At 37.2% G+C, this 22,447-nt stretch overlaps 1 long non-coding RNA gene and 1 pseudogene across 2 annotated transcripts in view; one reads left to right on the top strand and one right to left on the bottom strand.

Moving 5' to 3' along the window:
• Positions 1-22,447, bottom strand: part of LOC140709815 (uncharacterized) — a 342,945-nt gene that overhangs the window by 12,189 nt on the left and 308,309 nt on the right. The gene's annotated exons all lie outside the window — the stretch shown is intronic.
• Positions 14,066-18,271, top strand: LOC140709796 (NADH-ubiquinone oxidoreductase chain 1-like; annotated as a pseudogene).

Below are 22,447 nucleotides of genomic sequence, written 5' to 3' on the forward strand. Positions count from 1 at the left end.
CCCACAGACAACATCATACTCAGTGGTAGAAAACTGGAAGATTTTCTTCTAAGATCTAGAACAAGGCAAGGATGACCCATCTTGCCAATTCTACTCAAAATAGTACTGGAAGTCCTAACCAGAACAATTAGACAAGAAGAAGAAATAAAAGGCATCCAAATAAAAATGAGGAAATAAAACTATATCTATGGATAACATGTTTTTATATAAAAAATCCTAGAGACTCACAAGAAAACCTGTTAGAACTAAATAATGAATTCAGCAAAGTTGCAGGACACAAAAATCAACATATAAATATAAGTAGTGTTTCCATACAGTAACAAAAATGTATCTAAAAAATCAAGAAAACAATCCCATTTAAAAAGGCATCAAAAATAAAATAATAAGAAATAATTTTAACCAAAGAGATAAAATAACTGTATACAGAAAACCATAAAAGATTGATGAAATAAATTGAAGATGCAAAATAAATGAAATATATCCCATGTTCATGAATTGAAAAAATTAATATTGTTAAAATATCCATAGTATCCAAAAGATACCTACATATTCAACGAAATCCCTATGAAACTCCAATAGAATGTTTTACAGAATTAGAAAAGATATCCTAAAATTCAATTCATGTGGAACCACCAAAGACCTCAAATAGACAAAGTAATCTTTTTTTTTTTTTTTTTTTTTTTTTGAGATGGAGTCTTGCTCTGTTGCCTAGGCTGGAGTGCAGTGGTGTGATCTTGGCTCACTGCAACCTCTGCCTCTCGGGTTAAAGCAACTCTTCTGCCTCAGCCTCTCAAGTAGCTGGGACTACAGGTGTGTGCCACCATGCTCAACTAATTTTTGCATTTTTAGTAGAAATGGGGTTTCACCATATTGGCTAGGCTGGTCTCAAACTCCTGACCTTGTGATCTGTCTGCCTCGACTTCCCAAAGTGCTGAGATTACAGGCATGAGCCACTGCGCCTGGCTTGTCAAAGCAATCTTAAAGCTACTACAAAGGTATACTAATCAAAAACAGCATGGCGCTGGCGTAAAATCAGACATATAGACCAATGGAAGAAATATAGAGAGGGCTCAGAAATAAATCCACATAGTTACGGTCAACTGATATTCCACAAAGGTGCCAAGAACACACAATGGGGAGAGAACATTTTCTTCAATAAATGATGTTGGAAAAATGGGATAATCACGACCAAAAGAATAAAATTGAACCCTTACTTCAACCCATATACAAAAATTAACTCAAAATGTTAAATGTAAGACGTGAAACTGTGAAATTAGTAAAAGAAAATGTAAAGGGAAACTTTTCGACATTGATCTGGCAATGAATTTTTGGATATGACAACAAAACACAATTGATAAATAGAAGATACACAAGTGGAATTACTTCAAACTAGAAGTCTTCTACACAGTTAAAAAAAATCAACTAAATGAAAAGGTAAGCTATAAAATGAAAGAAAAATATTTGCAAAAGAACTGACTAGACATTTTTCCAAAGACATACAAATAGCCAACAGGTATATGAGAAGGTGCTCAACATCATTAATCATCCGGGAAATGCAAATTAAAACTACCATGAGATATCACCTCACATCTGTTAGAAAAACTGTTTATCTCTCTCTCTCTCTCTCTCTCTCACACACACACACACACACACACACACAAAAATAAAGATTGGTGAGGATGAAGAGAAAGGGGAACCCTTGTACACTGTTGGTGGGAATGTAAATTGGTGTGGCTACTATGAAAAACATATGGAAATTCCTAAAAAAATGTAAAGTAGAACTACCATATGATCCAGTAATTCCACTACTGAGTATATATCCAAAGGAATTAAAATGAGGATCTCAAAGTGATGTCTGCATCTCCAATATTATTCACAACATCCAAGACATGGAAGCAACCTAAATGTATATTGATGGGCAATTGAATAAAGAAAACATTGTATATGCATGCAATGGAATATTATTCAGCCTAAAAAAATTAAGGAAACCCTACAATTTGTGACAACATGAATGAACCTGAGGGACATTATGCTAGATGAAATAAGCCAGACATAGAAAGATAAATATTACAATATCTCCCTTACATAATCAATCTAAAATAGTTAAATTCATAGAAGCAGAGAGTAAAATGGTGACTGCTAGGGGCTGAAGGGAAAGGAATGGGAATGTATTAATTAGTCTAAGTGTACAAAGTTTTGGTTATACAAGGTTTGTAAGTCCTAGAGACTACAGCATTGTACCTATAATTGACAATACTGTATCGTTCACTTGCCAATTTGATAAAAGGGTAGATCCTATGTTAAATGTTCTTGTCAAAAATATCAATCATAGTAATAAATAATGAGAGCAGGAGGAAACTTTTAGAGGTGATGGACAGGCTTGTGGCATTGATTGTGGTGGTGGTTTTGCAGGTATATACTTATCTCCAAACTCCAAGTTTTACACATAAAATATGTACAGCTTTTTAGATGTTAATAATGTTTCAATAATGTGCTTTTTAAAATACCTATTATTAGAGTTATACAAATAATGAAGTGGTCAAGATTGGTGACAATCAAGCAATAAAGAGATTGGTAGGCCAGGAGTGGTGGCTCATGCCTGTAATCCCAGCACTTTGGGAGGTCAAGGCGGGCAGATCAAGAGGTCAAGAGTTTGAGACCATCCTGACCAACATGGTGAAACCCCGTCTCTACTAAAAATACAAAAAATTAGCCGGGCATGGTGGCAGGCGCCTGTAGTCCCAGCTACTTGGGAGGCTGAGGCAGGAGAATGGCATGAACTCAGGAGGTGGAGCTTGCAGTGAGCCAAGATCACGCCACTGTACTCCAGCCTGGGGGATAGAGGGAGATTCTGTCTCAAGAAAAAAAAAAAAAAGATTGGTATGCCAATGTATGACATTTCCAATTTAATTGGTAGATGTAGTAGAGTTATTGAACATTTATAAAATAAAGAAGACTCATGATTATATTTGGATTTTGGAAAGAGCATCCAGGTAGTGATATAAGAAGACACAAAACAAGAGTCAAATAAATCAATTATGGATCCAGTATAAACGAATAGGAAAATATTCCAAAACATATAATAGATAAAGAGTTACAATGTTAATAAACCAGGAACTCTTGTATATAATGGAGGGGACCTGAAAGAGCAAACCAATAGAAATGCTGGCAAAATACGTAAACAAAACAAGAAATATAAGTAGTCAAGAAGAGATAATGATATATAAAAAGATATTCAACTCACCATTAATCTCAAATGTGGACGTTAAAAAAAATGCCATTTTTGTCCAAACAATTGGCATAAACAACAACAGCAAAAATGGACAACCTGGCATTTATGAAGGTAGGGGAAGGAGGCATTCTCAAACAGTTGCAGAAAATGTAAATTGCTAATATTCTTCAGAAAGTCAAGCAAACATTTTGATGCCAAGAGAGGGTTTGGTTCAGAGTGAGTTTCTCTGCTTACCTTGTTTCTGCCCTTCCCTAACGGCATTTTGCACATGGCTCTGGCACAGCAGTGCTGCAAACCTACAGTTCCCTAAGATCATTCATGGTAGTTCCTTTTGGTTAAGTGGCCTACTTTTCTAATTGCACATTTTCAGCATATGAGTTGATTAGTGTTGTTTTAGAGGTAGATCTTTTTGGTTGAGCTCCTTATATGCAGAGGAAGATTATCTGATACAAACCGCACTACCTGCTCTTTCAAACTGCCTGGTAGCTTGCCTTTCCCAGCAAGGCACCAAGGACAAATGTTGCCTGAAATACCACTTGGAGGGGCAGTCATGTGTAGAGCTTATGAGGACAGACCCTGGGGCCCAAGATTTCTGCCACTTAGCTGTGTGACCTTGGGCAATACTTAAGTTCTCTGACCTGTTTCCTCAACTGTAAAATGGGGATATTGATAGTCATCTACATGACCATGTTGTTGCAAGAACCACTGACACCCAATAGATGTTTTCTGTCATTTTTACTACAAATAATCTAAGAAAAAAATGATATTGGCCTAAAATATGGCATAGAAAATGGAGGAGTGAGGGATTATGGAAAAGAAAGCTTAAATGGGGCCGTGGCCATTCTTGCTTTTCTTTTCTTTTCTTTTCTTTTTTTTTTTTTTGAGATGGAGTCTCACTCTGTTGCCCAGGCCGGAGTGCAGTGGCACAATCTCCGCTCACTGCAAGCTCCACCTCCTGGGTTCACGCCATTCTCCTGCCTCAGCCTCCCGAGTAGCTGGGACTATAGGCGCCTGCCACCATGCCTGGCTAATTTTTTGTATTTTTAGTAGAGACGGGGTTTCACCATGTTAGTCAGGATGGTCTTGAACTCCTGAACTCAGGTGATCTGCCTGCCTCTGCCTCCCAAAGGGCTGGGATTACAGGCGTGAGCCACTGCGCCCAGTTGGCCATACTTGTTTTTCTTTAAGCGTAGTCTGAAAGTGTTCAGACAAAAACAAGAGCCATTTAGTTTCTAATATTTATATGTTTGTTTATAACAATTCTCAAGAAAGTATGCTTTTCTGAGAATGCAAATGCATGATAATTCCCTCAGGAATTGAATTTTGGAAAATCTATATTTTCAGTAACCTAATGTGATCTCTTTTGTAATATTTTACAATCTTCAAAACCTTTAGTCTCACTTGTATCATGTTGCCTTTGTGATGTTCAGACTACGAGTTAATGTTGTTACTCAATTCATAACAAGCCCATAAATCTTGCTCAGCATTCAAAAAATGACACTTTTAGCACATTTCCCTATTTCAGGGACCAGGGGGTACAGTTTGATCCTAAATGAATAAGATGCAATACAAACTGTGTGGATTCCATCTCTGTGGATTCTCCTACTCTTGCTTCCTTCTAATATTTCATTCATTTTCAAAGTTAGAGCTGTCTTCAATTCCCCCTCAGCTCCTGCACTCTCGACTGATTGATTTTGAGTCTGCTACTTTCTGTCTTTCCCAGTGAAAGCTATAAGACTTTGTCAAGCTGTGCTCTAGTTTATTTCCCCCAAAGCCTTTCAACTGTGTCTGCCTCAAGGCCTCAGGCATCAGGTGTTTCTCCTTTAGTGGAATGCCAATCTTAAAGGGATGAAAAGCATAGTATGGAACCCTTTTAACATTTAGCTTCATGACTAGATATGCCAATCTCATTGGAACAAACTTGGAACATCGTTAATTAAAACTAACTTATTACCCAGTTTACTTATAACATATATGAATAATATTTGCTACTCACTGGAGGGATAGTATGTTAATCTGGACTTTTTTTTAACCTCAAATTATAGTAGCCCACTCCAGCCAACTTAAGAAACCCAGGATTCAAGGATGTTTCATACAATACAAGGCCAGAGAATCAGGCCTTTGAAATGAACGGGATTTCTTTAACCTCTCCTTCCTTTCGCCAGTTTGTTTTATTTCTCTCTTACATTCATCGACTCTCACCTTCCTAGCCACTCAATACACCCTGATTTGTCTAATTTGTAAACACTGTGGAAAATATGGCCACCAAGGACATATCTAATACTAAATACTCAGAGAAAGGTCACCAATGTCTCCTACCTTCCAGCTTGTGTCAAAGAGATAAGAGCTCCTGAACAAATAACCACTGTCAAACAGATGTTGTATGTGATAAAAGCATTGTGGCCTAGGAGAACTATGTTAACTAAGTAGAAAGATTGTAGAAAGGGCAGAACCTAGAAAAGTGTAATTGAGAAGGCAACCAACAGGAAGGCTGTACTACTTCCTTTAAAAGAATAATAACCACTGAGGAATATGTTGCCTTGTGTAGTGTACGGCTATTGTGTTGGCTGCCATCCTCTACTAATTAATAAAGGGAAAAAAATCAATCAGGATCTCAATGGAACGAAATAGAGAGCCCAGAAATTGAATTACATAGTCAACTGATCTTTGAAAGAGCCCAAGGCAATGCAATGGAGTAAAGACATTCTTTTAAAAAAATGGTGTTAGAACCACTGGACAAAAAAGTATCTAGACACCAAAAAAGAAAAAAAAGTGCCTAGACACAGACTTTATACCCTTAACAAAATTTAACTCAAAAGTGGATTATAGACGTAAATGTCAAGTGCAAAACTACAAAACTCCTAAAAGATAACATAGGAGAAATCTGTATGACCTTGGTTATGGCAGACTTGTAGATACAGCACCAAAGATACAATTCATGAAAGAAATAATTTGTCAGTTAGACTTCATTAAAATTAAAAGTTTCTGCTCTGCAAAGTACAATATTATAAGAATGAGAAGTCAAGCCACAGACTGGAATACAATATTTACAAATGAGATATCTGATAAAGGAATGCTATTCAAAGTATATAAAAACTCTTAAAATTCAACAATAAGAAAATAACACAGTTTAAAAATGAGCCAAAAACTTGGCATTTTGCTCAGCAAAGAAGATGGAAAATAAGCAAATAAAGATATGCTCTATATCATATGTCATCAGGGGGATGCAAACTAAAATAGCAGTGAGATACTACTGCACATCTATTAGAATGGCCAAAGTTCAAATGCTGACACCACCAAAAGCTGACAAGGATGTAGAGCAAAAGGAATGCTCATTCATTGTTGGTGGGAATGCAAAATGGTACAGCTCAGCCTGATAACTTCCATCAGCGGCAGCTCTGCCTTTCTCTCAGGAGGAAGTCCCAGAGATGACCCATAGGCTTTCTGCCATTGTCACTCCAGTGGTACCACCTTTGCTGTCTTTGGGCTGGGGAAAAAAATAAAGGCCCTGATTGCTTTGCTGGCACCTCCAGCTTGCCACAGCCACCATTTAGTGAAGAGCCCAGTCTCTCTTTTCCTGTGAGACCCCGAGTCCCTGCTCTTCACCAAGAGGGGCCTCCAGTTTGGAAATTAAACAATCTGTTCCTGAATGACTTTGGGATAAAAAATAAAATTAAAGCAGAAATCAAGAAATTATTTGAAACTAATGAGAACAAAGAAACAACATACCAGAATCTCTGGGATGCAGTTAAAGCAGTGTTAAGAGGAAAGTTGATGCTAAAAATTTTTACTAGACACCCATATCAAAAAGTGAGAAAGATCTAAAATTAACAAACTAACATTACATCTAGTGGAACTAGAAATCAAGAATGAAGCAACTTCTAAGCTAGCAAGGAAAAGAAGTAACCAAAATCAGGACTAAACTGAATACAATGGAGATGAGAAAAAACATACAAAAATTCAACAACACCAAAAATTGGATCTTTGAAAGCATAAATAACATTGATCAGCTGCTAGCTAGGCTAATAAAGAAAAAAGAGAGAAGGTCCAAAAAAACACAATCAGAAATGAAAAAGGGGTCATTACCTCCAACCCCACAGAAATACAAAAAACCCTCAGAGAATTATAAACACTTCTATGCAAACCAACTAGAAAATTTAGAGGAAATGAGTAACTTCCTGGAAACATACAACCTCCCACAATTGAAGCAGGAAGAAATTAAAACCCTGAACATACCAACAAGTTCTGAGATTGCATCAGTAATAAAAAAACTTAGCAGCCAGAAAAAGCCCTGAACCAGACAGATGCATAGCTGAATTCCACCAACATGTATAGAAGAGCTGGTATCAATTCTACTGAAACTATTCCAAAACATCAAGGAGGGACTCCTCCCTAACTTATGCTGTGAGACCAATGTCATTCTGATACCAAAACCTGGCAGAGACACACACAAAAAAGAAAACTTCAGGCCAGTATCCCTGATGAACATAGACACAAAAATTCTCAACAAATACTACCAAAGTGAATCCATCAGCACATCTAAAAGCTTATCCGCCAAATTCAAGTAGGTTTTATTTCTGGGATCCTAGGTTGGTTCAACATATGCAAATTAATAGCATTATTCATCACATAAAGAGAACTAAAATCAAAAACCACATGATCATCTCAATGAACACAGAAAAGTCTTTTGATAAAATTTAATATTCCTTAGTATTAAAAACCCTCAACAAATTAGGCATCAAAGGAACATACCTCAAAATAATAAGAGCCATCTATGACAAACCCATAGTCAAAATCATACTGAAGGGGAAAAAGCTCAAACTATTCCTCTTGAGAACTGGAGCAAGACAAGAATAACCACTGTCACTATTCCTGCTCAACCTAGTGCTGGAAAACCTCACCAGAGCTATCAGGCAAGAGAAGGAAATCAAAGACATCCTAATAGGAAGAAAGGAAGTCAAACTATCTTTGTTTGCAGATGATATAATTTTATAACTAGAAAACCCACAGTCTCTGCCCAAAGACTCCTTGATCTGATAAACAACTTCAGCAAAGTTTCAGGTTACAAAATCAATGTACAAAAATTGGTAGCATTTCTATACATCAATAGTATCCAAGCTGACAGCCAAATTAGGAATGTAATCCCATTCACAATAGTCACAAACAGAATAAAATACCTAGTGATATGATTTGGCTATGTCCCCACCCAAATCTCATCTTGAATTATAGCTCCCACAATTTTCATGTGTCATGGGAGGGGCCCAGTGGGAGGTAATTGAATCATGGGGGTGGGTCTTTCCCATGCTGTTCTCGTGATAGTAAGTCTGACAAGATCTTAAAGATTTATAAAGAGGAGTAAGATGTGACTTGCTCCTCCTTGTCTTCCACCATGATTGTGAGGCCTCCCCAGCCACATGGAATTGTGAGTCCATTATACCTCTTTTTCTTTATAAATTACCCTGTCTTGGGTATGTCTTTATCAGCAATGTGAGAATAAACTAATACGCCTAGGAATACAGCAAACCAGGGAGGCAAAATATCTCTACAATAAGAATTACAAAACACTGCTGAAAGAAATCAGAAATGACACAAACAAATAGAAAAACATTTCATGCTCATGGATAGGAACAATCAATATTGTTAAAATGGCCATACTGCCCAAAGCAATTTATAAATTCAATGCTCTTTGTATCAAACTACCAACAACATTCTTCACAGAACTAGAAAAAAGGAATTTTAATTTATATGGAAAGAAAGAGGAGAGTAAATAGCCAAGGCAATCCTAAGCAAAAAGAACAAAGCTGAAGGCATAACATTACCCAACTTCAAAGTATATTACAGGGCTATGGTAACCAAAACAGCATGGTATTGGTACAAAAACAGGCCTATAAACCAATAGAACAGAAGAGAGTCCAGAAATAATGCCACACACCTGTGACTATCTGATCTTCAACAATCCTGACAAAAACAAGCAATGGGAAAAAAGACTTTCTATTCAATAAATGGTGCTTGAAAAATTGGCGAGCCATATACAGAAGATTGAAACTGGGCCCCTTCCTTACACCATATACAGAAATCAACTCCAGATGGATTAAATACTTAAATGTAAAACCCAAAATCATAAAAATCCTGGAAGACAACCTAGAGAATACCATGCTGGACATAGGAACAAGCAAAGATTTCATGACAAAGATAACAAAGCAAGCACAAGCAAAGCAAAAATTGACAAATGGGATCTAATTAAACTTAAGAGTTTCTGCACAATAAAATAAACTAACAACAGAGTAAACAGACAACCTACAGAATGGGGGAAAATTTTGCAAACTATGCATCTGACAAAACTCTAATACATAGCATCTTTAAGGAACTTAAGTTCACAAGAGAAAAACAGACAACCCCATTAAAAAGTGGGCAAAGGATATGAAGACAGTTTTCAGAAGAAGACAGACACACAAACAAGTATATGAAGAAAAGTTCAATATCGCTGATCATTAGACAAATGCAAATCAAAACCTCATGAGATACCATCTCACAACAGTCAGGATGGTTATTATTAAAAGATCAAAAAATAACAGATGCTGGTGAGATTGGGTAGAAAAGGGAACACTTATACACTGTTGGGGGGAGTATAAATTAGTTCAACCATTGTGGAAAGCAGTATGGCAATTCCTAAAAGAGCTAAAAGCAGAATCACCATTTGGCTCAGCAATACCATTACTAAGTATATATCCAGAGGAATATAAATCATTCTACCGTACAGACACATGCACGCAAATGTTCACTGCAGCACTATTCACAATAGCAAAGATATGCACTCAACATAAATGGCCATCTATGACAGATTAAATTAGAACATGTGGTACATATACACTGTGGAATAGTATGCGGCCATAAAAAATAATGAGATCATGTCTTTTGCAGAAACATGGATGGAGCTGAAGGCTTTTATCCTTAGCAAACTAGTCCAGAAACAGAAAACTGAATACTGCATGTTCTCACTTATAAGTGGGAGTTAAATGATGAGAATTCATGAAGAAAAAGAAAGAAACAACAGACACTGGAGTCTACTTGAGAGAGGAAGGTAGGATAAGGGAGAAGAGCAGAAAAGATAACTATTGCGTACTGGGCCGAATACCTGGGTGATGTAATAATCTGTACAACAAACCTCCACGACAAGAGTGGTACTAGGGAGGTTATAGTAAGGGAGGAGAATATATTTTATTACTTTTACTTAGAGTTGAACCAATGTTTTTGGTTCCTGAGATCAGCAGATAACTCTTATCCTTTAAAAGCTGAGAAAGCCATATTGTTAAATATGGAGGCATGAGTTAGCAATTCTTGCATACTTTCTCTGTAGATAAGAAGCTGCAGACTTCTCTTATTAGAACCACAATCTAATGTTTTAATTAAACTATAACTACAGTATATATGTCCCCAAATGATTTGGGGGTTTAAGGATATTAGGAGAAGGAGTGCTAGGTATATTAATATTAGGGTATTTTTCTCACATGAAAGAGGGTTTAATATTGTTGATGTGATATGTGAAGACCCCTCATTGTGTGGTGATTAGTATGTACAGAAAGTACAGGGCTCTGATTAACATGTTAAGCCCCATAAGAATGATGGTGAGATTGGATCAAGAGAATAAGGTTATGGTTATGAAGAGTTCCCCTACTAATTTAATGGTAGGGGGTAGGGCAAGGTTGGTGAGGTTAGCTAAAAGTCATCACATGGCCATTATTGGGAGTACTGCCTGAAGGCCTCGAGTAAGTAGTATAGTTTGGCTCTGAACTCGTTCAAAGTTCAAGTTTGCTAGGCAGAATAGTAGGGACGAAGTGAGTCCATGGGCAATTATAAGGGTGGTTGCACCTATAAAGCTTCAGGGGTTTGAATAAGAACAGCCACGATAACAAGTGCCACGTGGCTTACAGGTGAGTAAGCAATGAGGGATTTTAGTTTGGTTTGGCGTAGACAAATGGAGCTTGTCATGATTATTCTCATAGGGATATTATAAGGAAAGGGTAGGCTATGTATTCTGTCAAGGGGTTAAGGATTAGAGTGATCTGTATCATTCCATAGCTGCCTAATTTTAGGAGTACTGCTGCAAGTACTATTGAGCTGGCAACAGGGGCTTCTATGTGGACTTTAGCAAGTCATAGGTCGAGTCTGTAGAGAGGCATTTTTACCGTAAATGCCATGATGCATGCTAGTCATAGAAGGTTGTTAGATTAAGAGTTGTTATTTCTTGAGTAGTATATGTTGTGATTACATATTTAGTGAGCCTGAGGCATTTTGAGTAGAGATAAGTGCTACAAGCAAAGGTAAGGATCCTAACAGTGTGTAAAATAAGAAGTATAAGCCTGCTTTCAGGCATTCTGCTTGATTACCTCAACGAGTAATAATAATTAGGGTGGGGACTAGTGTGGCTTCAAAGATAATACAAAATATGATTAGTTCTGTGGCCGTAAATGTTATAATTAAAACTATATGTATCCCTACTAGTATTGAGATATAAAGTTTTTTCGTGGGAACGATCCTTTGGATAGATTATATTGGCTTGCTAAAATTATAAGGGGTAGTAGCCAGGCTATTAGGATTAGAAGGGGTGACGACAATGGACTAGAAAAAAAAAGTTAATGAGAAGTTGAAGAGTTATCATTACATTGGTTGAAGAATAGCAGACTGATGAGACTGATAAGTAAACTGTGGAAGCTGTATTAATTCAGATTATAGAGTTATTAGAGCATCACATTATTTGGAGTAATATAATTGTTGGGATAATAATTTTTAGCATTGGAGTAAATTTAAGTTTTGTATATAATATAGGCCATAGGTGTTGGAGACCATAACTAGTAAGGCTAAACCTACGGCAGCTTCGCAGGCTGCAAAAACTAAGAGGATAATAGGTATTATGGATGCCAGCATGAAATGTGTATTTAAAATTATGAGAGTACTTATAATAAATATTGATAGTATTGGCTGGGCGCTGTGGCTCATGCTGCAATCCCAGCACTTTGGGAGACCAAGGCAGGTAAATCACTTGAGGTCAGGAGTTCAAGACCAGCCTGGCGAACATGGTGAAACCCCATCCCTATTGAAAATACAAAAATTTGCCAGGCATGGTAGTGTGTGTCTGTAATCCCAGCTACTCAGGAGGCTGAGTCAGGAGAATTACTTGAACCCGGGAGGCGGAGGTTGCAGTGAGCTGAGATTGGGCCACTGCACTCCATCTCAAAAGATAGATAGATGATAGATAGATAGACAGATAGATAGATAGATAGATAGATAGATAGATAGATAGATAATAGATGACAGATAGATAATAGATAGGTGATAGATAGATGATGGATGGATAGATAGATAGATAGATAGATAAATAGATACATAGATACATAGATAGATAGAAAGTATCATGCCTTCTAGGCATAGTAGGGAAGTATCAGGTGTAATCGATAGACTATTACCCCTACTAAAGACATAATAAAGGCTAATGTAATATTAATATAAATAGAAGACATTTGGCAATTATGATCTATCATAATCTAAAGAATCAAAATCATTTATTTTGACTTAAACTATTCACCAACTCAATTCATTCTAATTCTTTTTGGGTTCATTTGTAGGCTAGACTGAAGATTAAAATGATAATTAATATGAGAGCTGTACTAATTATTAATTTTAGGTCAGTTGCCTGAAAAGCTCATGGTAGGGGCAGTAGTAGGGCGATTTCTAGATCAAAGAGGAGAAATGGCTACTACAAAGCACTTTATGGAAAAGGGGAGGCAGACAGAGGTTATCAGGTCCAAGCCACATTCACAGGGGCTGGATTTTTCTGTGTAGATGTTAAGTTGTGGGAGTCAAAAAGCGATTGTTACTAGTAAGAGTGTTAGTAAGGTGTCAGCTGCTAAGGCTAATGTTACTCTTTTTCGGGCAATTCTGAAGCTAATTGCTTGGAATTCAATTGTACTATGTTATCCTAAAAGAGTATGATCCTTGTCAATATATAGAAACATATAGGAATAGTCATACTACATCTACAAAGTGCCAGTATCAGGCTGAGGCTTCAAATCCACAATGGCAGTTAGACGTAAAATGAAACTTTAGTTGGTGGAGGAGGCAGACAGTAAGAAATGTTGATCCAATAATAATGTGAAGCCCGTGAAAACCTGTGGCTATGAAGAATGTTGAGTTGTAAACTCCATTGGAGATAGTGAAAGGGACTTCAAAATATTCTGAGGCTTGTAGAGGTATAAAGTAAATGCCTAGGGCAATTGTGATAGACACTGCCTGAAGTATGTATTTTCGATTACCTTCTATTAAGCTGTGGTGAGCCCAAGTAATTGAAACCCTGGATGCAAGTAAAATACATGTATTAAGAAGAGGGACTTCTAAGGGGCTAAGGGGGAGATGGCTGTTGGAGGCCAGCATCCTCCTAATTCTGGAGTGGGGGCTAGGCTGGAGTGGTAGAATGCTCAGAAGAAGCCAGCGAAAAAGAACACCTCTGAAATAATGAATAAGATTTTGCCGTATCGAAGGCCTTTTTGAACAGTTGATGTATGGTGGCCTTGGAGTGTACATTCTTGGATAATATCGCATCATCATTGATATATTGTTAAGGTATTGGTTAGTAGGCCTAAAGTTAGGAAGGTAGTTGAATTAAAATGAAATCATATGGCTAGGCCAGAAGTTATAAGTAGTGCTGAAAGGGCTCCTGTTAGGAGTCAGGGGGCTAGAGTTACCTATGCGGTAAGCCTGAGTTTGGAGGGTCATTATGTGTTATCGTGTAAGTAGAGGCTCCCTAGGAGTGTAAAGACATAGGTCTGAATGAGGGCTATGGCGACTTTGAGGATGGTTACTAAAACTAGAATAATAAATGTAATCGAAGGTGTGGGTAGGCTAACAGTTGATGATACTGGTGTAGCTCCTCCAATTAAATGCATTAGTAGGTGGCCAATTGTATTGTTGGCTGTTAATCGTACAGCTAGTGCTATTGGTTGGATGAATAGGCTAAGTTTCAATGAGTATCAATATAGGGAGAAGTGGAATAAGTGTGCTTGTGGCAGGAAGGGGGATAAGGAAGCTTTAGTCTTAAAGCGGAAGCGGTGACTACTACTCCAGCTCACAAAGGAATTGCTATTTCTAAGTTTATTGATAGTTGAGTAGTTGCTGTAAATGAATGGGAGAGAAGTCCAAGAAGATTAGTTGAACCAATAAAGAGAATCAGGGAAATTAACATAAGGAATCAGGTTTGCCCTTTGATATTATGCATCGATATTATTTGTTTCAATACAAGTTGGATTAATCACTGTTGAATAGAGGTCAGTTGGTCATTGACTGAACAGTTAGGGGTGGGAAATAAAATATAAAAATCCCAGTATTTTCTGGGCTAAAATGATTACTTTCTGTTCATATCCTGACAAGGATTTTCCCTGATACCTACATAACACTTCAGACCCCTACCCACTTTAAAGAGAATATACTCTAGATGCTACAATTTTAAACTAATCATAGCTTCAACTACAAATGGCTTTTTAGCTAAACCTTCAATTAGTGCAATTTTAGAAATGGTCAATTAAAAAAAATAAAAAACTAGACTTTCTGGGCTAAAATGCTCACTTTCTATTTATATCCTGACAAGGTTTTGACTTAATACTCACCAAACACTTCAGACCCCCTCCCTGAGCTCCAGTGTACTTTGCCTAGTTAATGTAGCTTAACTACTAAAGCAAGGCACTGAAAATGCTTAGAAGAGTTCATGTAACTCTATAAACACATAGGTTTGTTCCTGGCCTTTTTATTAATTCTTAGTAAGATTATACATGCAAGCATCCCCGCCCCAGTGAGAATGCCCTCTATAGTATCCAAATCAAAAGGAGCAGGTATCAGGTGTGCATAAATGCAGTTCACAACACCTAGGTCAAACACACCCCCACTGGAAACAGCAGTGATAAAAATTAAGTGATAAACGGAAGTTGGACTCAGTGCATGTGCCTTTATCATTAGCCTCATCCCTGCAGCCATATTTATATACACAGGCCAAAAAGCTATTGTTCAAACTGGCACTGGATAACAATCCAAACCCTAAAACTCTCGCTCAACTTCAAACTGGACTACTTCTCTATAATATCCATTCTAGTGGCACTATTCGTTACATGATCCATCAGAGAATTTTAAATGTGGTAGACACACTCAGATCCCAACATGAACCAATTTTTCAAGTACTTACTCATTTTTCTCATTGATATATTAATTCTGGTTACTGCCAAAAACCTTTTCTAACTCTTTATCGGGTGAGAAGGCGTACGGATTATATATGGCCGAACAGATGCTAATGCAGCAGCCTTTCGGACAATCCTATACAATCGCATCGGTAATACTAGCTTTATTTTAGCAAAAGCATGAGTCCTCCTATTTTCCAACACATGAGAATTTCAACAAATGTTTATTTTAAATCCCAACCCCAGTATCCTTCCACTAATTGGTCTTCTCGCAAGGGCTGGAAAATCAGCCCAATTTGGCCTCCATCCTTGACTTCCATCAGCCATAGAAGGCCCAACACCAGTCACAGCTCTACTCCATTCTAGCACAATGGTTGAGGAAGGGGTTTTCTTACTTATCCAATTTCACCCTTTAATAGAAACAACTTAATCATTCAAACCCTCACATTATGCCTAGGAGCTATTACTACACTATTTACAGTCATCTGTGCCCTGATGCAAAAAGATATTTAAAAAATTGTAGCATTCTCCACCTCAAGTCAATTAGGCTTTATAACAGTCACAATTGGCATTAATCAACCTCACTGAGCATTTCTTAACATTTGTACCCATGCTTTCTTCAAAGCTATATTATTCATATGCTCTGGATCTATTATCCATAACCTCAGTGATGAACAGGATATCTGAAAAACAGGTGGGTTATTTAAGGCCCTACCTTTCACCTCTTCCTCACTTATAATTGGCAGCCTTGCACTCACAGGAATACCTTTCCTCATAGGTTTCTATTCCAAAGATCTCATTATCAAAACCGCAAACGTCGTATACCAACACCTGAGCCCTTTTAATTACTCTCATTGACACCTCCCTAATAGCTGTCTACAGCACCCGAATTATTTTCTTCACACTGTTAGGACAACTTCGTTTCACAACTTCGATTATCATCAACAAAAACAACCCCCTCCTAATTAATTCAATCAAATGCCTAACAATTGGTAGCATTTTCGCCAGATTCTTCATCTCTAGCGATATTACTCCGATATCAATTCCCCAAATAACTATGCCACTCCACCTAAAACGTGCAGCCCTTGGCGTAAGTATTTTAGGCTTTTCACTGGCAACAGAACTTAACCTCATGACTAAAAACCTTAAACTTAAGTATCCATCACAAACATTTAATTTCTCAAACATATGAGGGTTTTATCCAATCACAGTACATTGTGCAACATCCCCCCACACACACACTGAAATCTACACGAAAGTCAAAATCTAACCTCCCTTCTACTAGATCTAATTTGATTAGAAAAATCAATGCCAAAAACACTGCTCAAGTCCAAATTTTAGACTCCACCATGGAATCTACCCAGAAAGGCCTAATTAAACTCTACATTTTCTCTTTCCTTATTTCATCTCTCCTAACTCTATTCTTAATTATTTACTCTATCCCCCCAAGTAATCTTAACTGCAACATAAATACTAACAAACAGAAATCAACCAGCAACTACCATCAATCAACACCCATAACTATACAAAAGAGCTACACCCATAGAATCTTCACGTAATAACCCTACTTCCTCCCCCTCAAAAACTACCCAATTTTCTATATTATTAAAATCAAATACAATTTTCACCTCATCATATTCAACTATTCACCCAACCACCAACAACTCTAACAACAATTCTAATAGTAAAGCACCTGAGATATTATATTATTTATTCGAGGGAATGCCATGTCTGCTGCACCGATGATCAGGGGAACTAATCAGTTGCCAAAGCCCTCATTTGTGATTGGTATTACTACGAAGAAAATTATAACGAATGCATCAGTAAGTGACAATAGCATTACAAGTCTGATAATGTCCTAGTAGAGTTCCTGTTTGACCCAGTTCTGCTCGAATTAGGAGACTTAGGGCCATTGCCATAGCATTCCTTATGCTCATTGAACGAAAGATCTTAGGCTATGTACAAATATGCAAAAGACCCAACATTGTAGGTCTGTATGGACTACTTCAGCCCTTTGCAGATGCAATAAAACTTTTTATTAAAGAACCCCTGTGACTTTTAGCATCAGCTATTCCCCTATACATTATTGCTCCAACCCTAGCCTTATCTATTGGCCTCCTTATATGAATCCCTCTCCCCATACCATATCCTCTAATTAATCTTAACATAGGTCTCTTATTTATACTAGCCACATCAAGCCTAGCTGTCTACTCTATCTTATGATCAAGATGAGCATCCAGTTCAAAATATGCGCTAATTGGTACACGATGAGCAGTAACCCAAACCATATCATATGAAGTTACCCCAGCTATTATCCTCCTATCAGTTCTGTTAATAAGTGGCTCATTCAACTTACCTATACTCAACACAAGAGTTTATTCTGACTACTCCTACCATCATGACCTCTAACCATAATATGATTTATTTCCACACTAGCAGAAACTAACAGAGTCCCGTTTGACTTGACAGAAGGGGAATCAGAATTCGTTTCAGGGTTTAATGTGGAATACGCTGCAGGTCCATTTGCCCTATTCTTTATGCAGCATATATAAATATTATTATAATAAATGCCCTAACCACTATTATCTTCCAAGGAGCATTACATGATATTCATACACCAGAATTCTATACTATAATTTTCATCACCAAAACTTTCCTTTTAACAACTTTATTTTTATGACTTCAAGTGTCATACCCTCGATTCTGTTATGGTCAACCTGTACATCCTCCATGAAAAAATTTCTTACCATTCACACTAGTGCTTTGCGGATGACACATCTCTACGCCTGTCCTACTATCTAGCAGCCCACCTCAAACATAAGAAATACGTCTGACAAAAGAGTTACTTTGATAGAGTAAATTATAGAGGTTTAAATCCTCTTATTTGTAGAATTATAGGACTCGAACCTACCCCTGAGAATCCAAAATTCTCTGTGCTACCTAATACACCACATCCTACAGTAAGGTCAGCTAAATAAGCTATCGGGCCCATACCCAGAAAATGCTGGTTTTTATTCTTCCCATACTAATTAACCCTCTAACCCAACTTATTATCTCTTTCACTATCTTTACAGGAACTCTCATTACAATATTAGGCTCACACCGACATCTCATCTGAATAGGCCTAGAAATAAACATACTAGCCATTATCCCAATTTTAATTAAAAAAGAAAATCCACTCCACAGAAGCAGCTACTCAATATTTCCTCACACAAGCAACTCATAATAGGAATCATTTCCAATATGCTATTCTCTGGACAATGAACCATCATAAACTCAATCAATCAGTTATCATCCTTGATAATAATAATGACCTTAATAATAAAATTAGAAATGTCTCCTTTTCACTTTTGTATTCCAGAAGTAAGTTGAACTAAAATTCTGTCTTGGACAACCAGCAATCACCAGCCTCGATAGGTTTATCACCACTACTCATGAATCCTCTCACTATTTTGCTACAACGATGAGTGTGCTTATTTAGCTGTTCTTGAGTAGCTCATCTGGTTGTGGGGGTCTTGGCTAGAGTTCTCTCTGTGAAGTCTGTTCTGGATAATTCATTATGCAAAGGTACAAGGGTTTGTCTTTGCTTATTGATGCTTGGTGTGATTATGTCATCTTTCCCTTGCGGTACTATAACTATTGCACCAGAGTAAGTAACTACTATCACCTACACTTTTGACCAGGGTAAATGATTTGGTTTAAGGAGATCTGGTAACACAGTTTAATAAAGTTGGGACTAGAGTTGCCTCAAAGTGGTCGGGTGATATGAAATATTCCAGGTGTAAGCCGGGTGCTTTAAGTTAAGCTACACTTTGGTTAGTCCAAGAGCACTTTCCAGTACGCTTACCATGTTACAACTTATCTCCTCTTTATATGTGTAGGAAAATTATTAGTAATAGTGGTCTCTAGTCTAGTATTTGAGAGGGTGATGGGTGGTGTGTGCGTGCTTCACGGCCTCATTCAATCAAGCACTCTGTTCTTCATTTACCACTAAATCCTCCTTGAACCTTTGGGTTTCATTATGGTTATTGTAAAATTTTCTGGGAAATAGAAAATGTAGCCCTTTTCTTACCATTTCATAGGCAACACCTTGACCTAATGTTTTTATGTACATACTTGTGCTTACTCTAAGGCCTTTTTAGTGTTTGCTGAAGATGGCGGTATGTAGGCTGAGTGGCGAGAGATGGCGAGGTATATCGGGGTTTATCGATTATAGAACAGGCTCTTCTAGAGGGATATAAAGCACTGCCAAGTCCTTTGAGTTTTAAGCTGTTGTCTGTAGTACTCTGGCGAGTAGTTTTGTTAATTTAACTATTTGGGTTTACGGCTAAGCACAGCGGGTTATCTAATCCCAGTTTGGGTCTTAGCTATATGTTTTCAGGATATTAAAGTCACTTTCGAGGCTCATGTAACAAGTCTTCACATATACCTCTGAGCCTAAATAAAAGTTTTTAAAAGTCTATTAAAAGTTAAGGTCTATATAAAATAAAATCTTTGGTTTTTAAAAAAATATAAAATAATTTCTACTTAACTTTTACATTGTTACTAGAAGACATTAACACTTTATTAAACAGATTAAGAAAATATTTGTTGCTGCCAGTTTAAAATGGCAGACTGAAAAGATGTAGTTACCTCTTCAATGTATCACAGTTTTATTTAACTTAGGGTAAAGACATGTAATATGAGATAAATTTATAACCAAAGTACGTTTTGGAGTGGGGAGCCCATCCCTGGACCAAATATTCTGATGGTTCTTGCATAGTTAAAAGTAGAAGAAGTTATAAAGGCAGATAAACTATGCAGGCAGATGAAGACATAGGTCAGAAGCTGAATAGGAACAGACATCAGCATTGGTGGAAACTGCTCTTTGTAGAGAATCTAGAGGAGGCTGATGCTAAGAACTAGCAGGCCCAGAGAGTAGGAAATAACTAAACAGAAGCAATCATAGGAAATTATTTTAAAACTGTCCACATCGTGGTATCTTGGCCCCTCCCAACAGACTCTCATTGCCATGTGAATGATGCCTGAGAGGTCTTGCATGCTCCCTGAGCATAAACCAAATAACTATTTCCTAAAGAAATTAAATCAACTGCTTAGGAATAGCAAATGTTACAAGTGCTAGATTTTCCATCTAAAGTTACCTTGATTTTCTCTAAGGTATCCCATGGGCAGACTGTCTGCCTGCTTCTCATCTATGTACCATCTATATACATTCAAATGAAACCTGCTGATTACCAGTAACATCACACACAGACACAAAAAATGCAAAACACACACACATACTTCCCTCTTAGATAAAGAGAAATGCTTGTTGGTTTGATATACAAACATATCTAAAGTGCAGCAGCGAAACTTATCCCAGCAACTTAAGTGAATCAACACTTTTTTATTCATAAAGATGAATGGAAATCCAATTATCATGAGACATTTGGGAAAATCATTGTGTAATAAAGAGTATCAAGAAGAATAAGACAAATAACTGATCCTAGAGAAAACTCAATTAATAAGGAAATAAAACATGATACATAAAAAATAAATAATAATACATAATGAAACATAAATAACAAAGTCTTTCCTTGTTATTTTTGTTTTCTCAAGGATCAATTATTTGGCTTATTCCCCTTGAAACTTGTCTTCATGTGAAGATTTTTAAGAAATAAAACATGTATATCTTCAGTTTTCTTCTGTTCCATTTGATAAGATAATATATCCATGTAACAAGAATAGAATGCCATGAAAAACAAACATCTATGAATGAGTTTTTGAAATGAAAAAAATATGATTTCTGAAATTGAAAACTCAGCAGAAAGATTTCCTGATAAAGAAACCTCCTAGAGGACATAGCAAAAAGACAAAGAAATAGAATATAGCAGATTTTGATTTCCAATAAATAGGAGATTCCAAAGAAAGAACGAAGAAAATGGAGAAGCAGAAATTATATATGAGTTCTAAATTCCTAGAGTTAAAAACAGATACGAGACTTTATATTTAAAGGATCACTAAGTGCCAAGCAGAATGAAATCAAAAAGACCTGCACCTAGACATGGAATTATCAAATCTAAAATATCTAGGATGAAGATAAAATATTAAGAGCTTCCAGAAAGAAAATAAAATAGCCTATAAATAATGAGTTTTGGTGTAGAAGGTATTTTCAGTGCTCCTCTGTGCCACAGTCCTTTGCTGCAGATCTAATTTCAGAACATTTGAAAAGCACATTTCATGTAAAGGGACACCTCACAGATACAGCATCCCAACTCAAGAGCATACTGTCTTTCCAGTGGATAATTCTGGGTGGCATTACATGTGCTTCAAAAATCCTAGCAGACTAAAGCTCCAAGCAGTGACCTCATTATCTTTTCCTCCTTCCTTGTCTCACTACTCCCTTCCCTTAACCCTGTTTCTTAGGATATTATTTCAAACAAATGAACTCCACTTAAGTCTTTTTCTCAGGCATTAGTTTAGGGAAACATAAACCGAAATGTTGGTGCTCACATGCCTGGTGACAGTGATGAAGGAATAATTACAGCTGTGACAGCCTAACAAGAGCAAAGTAAATGTTACTCCTAGAAAAAACAAAACCTAAAAATTAATGACAATTGATTTTGGGTTTAAGCAATGGGCAGATGCTGGAAGAGTTTGCAGGTGACTGATGGTGAAACCTGGAAGACCTCAAGGAGGCTGCTGGAGAGGGCTTGAAGACAGTGAGGATGTTATTAGAGGCTGTCCTACTCAGCCCAGGCTGTTATATCAAAATATCAAAGACTGGGTGGCTTAGCCACAGACCCTTCTCACAGTTCTGGAGGTTGGAAGTCTGAGATCAAGGGACCAGCAGATTTGATTCCCGACAAAGGCCCTCTTTCTGGCTTGCAAATGACCACCTTCTCACTGTGTCCTCATGTTACCTAGTGTAATGCCTTTAAGACCTAGATCAATTTCTATACCGCCTTAACTCTGCTTATCTTTAGGAGACAGGAGGACTAAAGTCAGAAGTTTCCCC

Source organism: Chlorocebus sabaeus, chromosome 22 (genome assembly GCF_047675955.1).
Source record: "Chlorocebus sabaeus isolate Y175 chromosome 22, mChlSab1.0.hap1, whole genome shotgun sequence".
Classification (NCBI taxonomy): Eukaryota; Metazoa; Chordata; class Mammalia; order Primates; family Cercopithecidae; genus Chlorocebus; species Chlorocebus sabaeus.